Consider the following 6591-nt stretch of genomic DNA (forward strand, 5'->3'; position numbering starts at 1 on the left):
ATAGCAGGTTCAGGGCAGGCAAAGGTTAGTAATCCAAGACAGCGTCAATAAGAAAGATCCCGAGTGGACAGCCATACCCTCTGCCAGAGACGATAACGGGGAGCAGAGGTCCGGTGGCGGTCCGATTGTCGCCTATATCTGGAGGTGGTCTTGAGAAGAGCGGATCGGGCTCTCTTCCAAGTACGGCGACAGTGACGGATGAACATCTGGGCCGAGGGTATGCTGAACTCTTCCTTTGCTCAGGGAAGAGCAGGGGCTGATATCCCATGGAACACTTGAAAGGCGAGAGACCAGCTGCCGAGCAGGGAAGGGTGTTACAGGCCTATTCCACCCACACGAGTTGCTGGCTCCAGGTGGTGGGGTTGGCGGAGACAAGGCAACGAAGAGCCTTCTCCAGGTCCTGATTGGCTCGCTCCGACTGGCCGTTGGACTGGGGTTGAAAACCGAAGGACAGGCAGAACGCCTTCCAGAACCTTCACGAGAACTGAGGACTGCGATCGGGGACCATGTCCACCGAACGTCCATGGATCCGGAAGACGTGCTGCACCATGAGCTGGGACATCTCCTTGGCTGAGGGTAACTTGGGATGGGGAATGAAATGGGCGACTTTGGAAAACCTATCCACCACGATAAGGATAGTGGTGTTGCTATCTGATGGAGGGAGACCAGTGACGAAGTCCAGGGATATATATGACCAGGGGCAGTGAGGAACAGGGAGTGGTTGAAGGAGGCCAGCCAGAACTTGCAGCAGGGTCTTATTCTGAGCACACACAGTGCAGGCGGCAACAAACACGGAGACGTCAGGAACCATGGCAGGCCACCAAAAACGTTGTCGTACAAAGGCAAGGGTCCAATGGGAGCCAGGATGTCAGGCAAGTCTGAAAGAATTAGCCCATTCCAGGACCGGGGAATGGGCAGAGTCCGGGACAAACATCTGGTTAGCCGGGCGCCCCCAGGGAATGCTTCGCCTCACGGACATGGTTCTCTATACCCCAGATGAGTGCAGCCGCTAGACAAGAGGTAGGGAGGATGGTCTCAGGGTCCGATGGTGTAGCAGCGGTGCTATAGAGGCGTGAGAGCACATCAGGCTTCACATTCTTGGACCCCGAGTGGTCGGAGATGGTAAAGTTAAACCGAGTGAATAGCAGGGCCCATCGAGCTTGCATAGAGTTGAGGCGCTTGGTGGTGCATAGATATTCCAGGTTCTTGTGATCAGTCCACACTATGAACGGATGTTCCGCTCCCTCTAACCAGTGCCTCCACTCCTTCAACGCCATCTTCACCGTGAGTAGTTCTCGATTTCCCACGTCATAATTCCTCCCAGTGGTGTTAAGACGATGGGAAAGGAAAGCGCAGGGATGCTGCTTTTGGTGGTGGGGAGAACGCTGGGACAGGACAGCCCCCACTCCGACGTCCGAGGCGTCAACCACCACAACGAATTGACAGGATGGATCCGGATGGATTCAGATGGGAGCTGTAGTGAGCCGATGCTTGAGGTACAAGAACGCCCAGTCAGCAGCTGGATACCACGTGAACAGGACCTTGGGAGAGGTGAGTGCTGAAAGAGGGGAAGCCTGGATGCTACAACCCCGGATGAAACGGCGGTAGAAGTTAGCAAACCCCAGGAAGCATTGCAGCTGCCCTCTGGATGTGGGTTGAGGCCAATCCACCACCACTCTCACTTTGCCAGGATCTATCTGCATATTTCCTGCAGCAATGATGTCTCCTAGGAAGGAGATGGTGGAGCGATGGAATTCGCATCAGCTTTAACAAAAATCTGGTTCTCCAGGAGACGCTGGAGGACCTGTCGGACGTGGAGGACATGTACTTGAGCTAAGCGGGAAAAGACGAGGATGTCATCGCGGTAGACAAACACGAACCGGTTCAACATGTCACAGAGAACATCGTTAACTAGGGCCTGGAACACTGCAGGAGCATTGGTCAGTCCGAATGGCATCACCAGGTATTTGTAGTGCCCGTTAGCCGTGTTAAAGGCTGTCTTCCACTCCTCTCCATCCCGTATCCGCACCAGATGGTAGGCGTTCCGAAGGTCCAACTTTGAGAAGATAGTAGCCCCCTGGAGAGGCTCGAAAGCCAAGGCGATGAGTGGTAGCTGTCTTCCTCTCGTCTCCTTCCCGTATCCGCAACAGATGGTAGGCGTTCCGAAGGACCAACTTCGAGAAGATAGTAGCCTCCTGGAGAGGCTCGAAAGCCAAGGCGATGAGTGGTAGCGGGTAACGGTTCTTAACCGTGATGTCATTAAAGCCCCGGTAGTCGATACACGGGCGCAGGGTTTCACAGATGACTGAAATATAACAAAACCGTTTGACATAGAAACACAGGATTTTCTGAGTAAAAACAAAATAATTATGTATGCGTTGTGAAATTATGAAAAATATTAATAACATTCCACCCATTAAGCCAAAGAGGACGATTTTGGTAATTGACTGCAGGAAAGGGCTACATGGTTTGTCAATGAACTAGATCAAGAAGTAAACGTTAGTTGATACTGAACATTTTAAGTCAGACGTGTAACTCGTCTTTTTGAGTTTAAACTGTGAGATTGTTTTAGTGAAACAACATTCTAGTATTTTTCTATAAGAAAGTTTAGTAATGTCATCCCTAAACATTTTCAATTTAAATATTATTTCAATCACTTTGCCTGAAACTAGCCATCACAAATCACTCTTGTACAGTATTATTTGGAGGCCTGTTGCTAAGAAACAAAATTTGCAGCAGTGCATGCCAGAATACTTACTGCTGTCAAATCCAATGTGGCATACACTAGACTGACAGAGAGAAACCAGCCCACATACAGATCTTGATTTATATGACAATGATTATTATGGATGTCACATTTAAAACAAAAATATTAATGGTGTGTCCAAGTAGATTAAATAAAATACAAATGAGAAAAAGATTTATATTTATTTGAAATCTTATGAATAGCACCACTGAACAATTTCAAGCTCTAGTCTAGACATTTCTGTTAGAACCAAGACAGCTAGACAATGATGTGGGTTTGATCTGCCAATGACCATTCACAAAGAGAATCGGAAAACTAAAATCAAAAGTGACATTTTGATAAAACATTATCATACTCCTTCTATTAGGCTACATTAGAACAACATTATAGGGTCTGAAAATACAATTCTATATAAAGCGTTTTCACATGAATATCAAATTGGAATCCATTTCTGGGAACGTGCATGATATTAAAGTGGGACTACAAAAGAATGACTATACCTCCCCAGGGTTTTTGGAACATGAGCAGATCAACCACTTTAATTAAGAGAGGAGGAAAGTTGCACACTCACCCAGTATGTATTCAACACCTACTCTGAGATAAACCACGTCAGAGGCCATAAATAAACATTTTGAATCCTGTACTTCAAAATACTGATAATTACAAGGAAACAGTGCAAATACTGTTTCAAAGTCACCAGTGACCACTTACTGTAGGTCTGTGTCGATCTGTGGCCATTGACCAGGCAGGTCTCTTCAGTTTTCATCTAAATGTATTCTGCAATGGATTTGTCTGTTCTGTCCCCTATGACCTCACCCATTGATGGTCACAGCAGATTTTCTCTGTGTGAGCGGTAGCCTACATGTTACATGATGAAGTCAACCTGCCAGCCATTTTGGTATTTCTACAAGATCTAGGCTACTATAATGTATGTCCACAATAAATTGGAAGTTAGGAATAGGAATACATTAGGTATTTAGAAACCTCAATATGTTGACTTATGTTTTAATTATTCTGTCATCGTAGTAGAGATAAATGTTACAAAAAATAACATTTCACCTGAAAAAACAATATTCATAAGATACTTAGAAATTACTGCCCATGGGTTTGTATATATGAATAAAACTTAAAATCAAAAATAATTTTCTTTCTACCGTATTTTGATATACATTTCATTTCTGTCTGACACTGTCTCTGTCGGTCTCTTGTAGAATAAATCTGAGGAAATGAACAGTGAGTTATGATACATTCTTCCTCCCACCTCAAAAATACATTGTGAGATTGGATTTCCAGCTCATTTAACAGGCAGAAAAAGTGGGAATGCCATACTGGCTCTTGGACTGGGAGTAATTTAGATTGTAATGAGTAATCTAGGCCATGTCCTGCCCCAGGAAGTGGAATCACTGTGTGACTGAATACAGAGGTTAATTCAAGCACCTCTACAGGTGTTGGAGAAAATCAGAGCTCCGCTGCTGCTCTTTAATACAGTAGTCCTTTCCTCAGATCAGAACACATCTGCTGTGAGATTGGATGCAGGGCTCTCTCTTTTAAATAAAGTGACAGGTGACCCAGTTGTTCGCCATGTCCCTGTGCCCATCTAAAAAATGGAGGTCCAACAGAGCATGTCTGACTTTTTAACAGTGTACGAGAGGTGAAACATTGACAGCTCTCATAAAGCCAGATCAATTTCCAATCAGCAGCGGTGGCCAGATGTGCCTGCACACAGGAGAACAGGGGGAGGGCTTATTGAAGTATTTTGGGAGCTGGTCAACAGGTGTACTGTTAGACTTGCTGTGCTAGATAAAAGATAGTATGGCTGTACCACGGGATGTATGTGGTATTTCAATTCGGGGAAGAAGTGAATCACAAGATGCAGGAGGGTATGGAAGAACGGCGCATGGGTGGGTGGGAAAGCAGATGGAGATGATGAAAAAGTACTTGGCATTGGCTAAACAATACAATAGAAAGGCAGCAGCAGGCAGTTCTGACAGCAGAACTAACAGTTATACTAAGGCATAGTGGCAAGGCACTGGGAGACAAGCCAGCAGCAGAGAAGGCCACGGGATATTAGGACTGGATGTCAAGTGTTAAAAGAGTAGGAGGAATGGTAAACTGAATTAATTACAGGCTTCAAAGAGACTCTCTATTTCATTGTACTGTATGTCGCTCAGATGTCTGGCTGTCATGTTGATGTCGTCTGTTATGCAACTATATGAATTATATGATAGGCAAAGTGATATACATAGAAACAACATACTGTTAAAAAAACATATTTAACAACTTGGAAATCAAGTCAGAATTTAGGGTTGCAAAATTTCGGGAACTTTTAATAAATTCCATGTTTTTTTTCTCGAAATTCCGGTTTTAATCAGGAGGGAATAAGCAGGAAATCCGTAATCCTATAACCAGGATTTCTGGAAAACAAGGCAATATATTGAACATTCCCAGAATTGTTCAACCCTTGTTAGCACTGCACATCCCATACATCCTACTGTTCTTTCCACAACTAGCACCTTGGATAGTGTAGATAGTGTCCCTACAAGGAATAAACAGCCTGTCGCTTTGGGGCATTGTGATAGGGTCATGTGTGAATGTAAATCTGTAAATCTGTCAACCACTACCCAGGGCTTTGGCATCTATCATGCATCAAAGCGATATGCTGAAGTGATATTAGACTGGGAGGTCATACCGATTGTGTGGACAGCATAAAGCTCTTCTTAGAGCAACCTAATGAGGTGTATAAATACAAATATAAACAATATTTATCAAAACTGGGTGGGAATGGTAATGATTTCCATCCTGTTGTTCATTTAGTGATTGGTGAGGTGATTTGGTCCAAGTAGGTCACTTTAGTCCTGAAAAGTTTCTGCAGAAAACACTGGAAGACAATTCATGAAACACCTATCATTAGCATTGCTAATTGGGTTGTAAAACAGAATAAAGTAATCTTGCCATATGTAGAACATTGCTCTCTCACCAGACAGCAGTTAGCGCTGTAAAGGGTGTCATCTCTCATAACCTGACTGGCAGCCATCAGGTGATGGAAAATTACTTGGAGACAGGCCAAGTCATTTTCGGCCCCTCTATTACTGGGCCCAACAGCGAGAACAGAAGCTATTATCATGTTCACAGGGTGTTTAGTTGGCCAAATAGAGTCTGAGGGGCAACATTGTGTTCTCCTCACAGACAGAGCTGATGCCATTTTGACTGGCCAACATATACATAAACGGAGAAAATTGAGTTAAGCATTTTCTGCAAACATATGGATTTTTCACATCAGTGTTGTGGCTCAAACAATCAATAAACATATATCTGTCTATTTTGTATGAATATTGACAATCGGTCCAGGTAAAATGAAAGATGTTATCTCTTCACCCATAATGTAAATCGTTCCAAAACTACCACAAGGCAACTCCAATTCAAATTTGCCCATTTCACACAATCTATTTTTCTTTTTAATAGTTCTAAATTGGTATGAAATGTGTAATTTCAGATGAAAGTTCACACTTTGATACACCTATTGTGAAAAATGTAGATGAATACTATCTTTGGAGAAGTCAATTACAAACTCACGGTCAATAATATCATTGTCAACACACAAATTCTCTTTGTGACTGAGAATTATCTCTGAGTACAAATCTACAGGGACAAGAACTAAGTCAACTTGAAAACATCACCTTTCTAACTTGTCTTGAGTTGTGTTTCATCAGCCTAGTCTCACCTGGGAAACACAGTGAAAGAGCCAGGAAATTCGAGTTTGTTTTTGCTTTCCTTTCTTTTAAAGTTTTTCCTCCTTTGTTTCTGATGGCAATCTCAGAGGGCCTTATTATTTCTTAATTATAGAT

Source organism: Salvelinus alpinus, chromosome 1 (assembly GCF_045679555.1).
Source record: "Salvelinus alpinus chromosome 1, SLU_Salpinus.1, whole genome shotgun sequence".
NCBI classification, from domain to species: domain Eukaryota; kingdom Metazoa; phylum Chordata; class Actinopteri; order Salmoniformes; family Salmonidae; genus Salvelinus; species Salvelinus alpinus.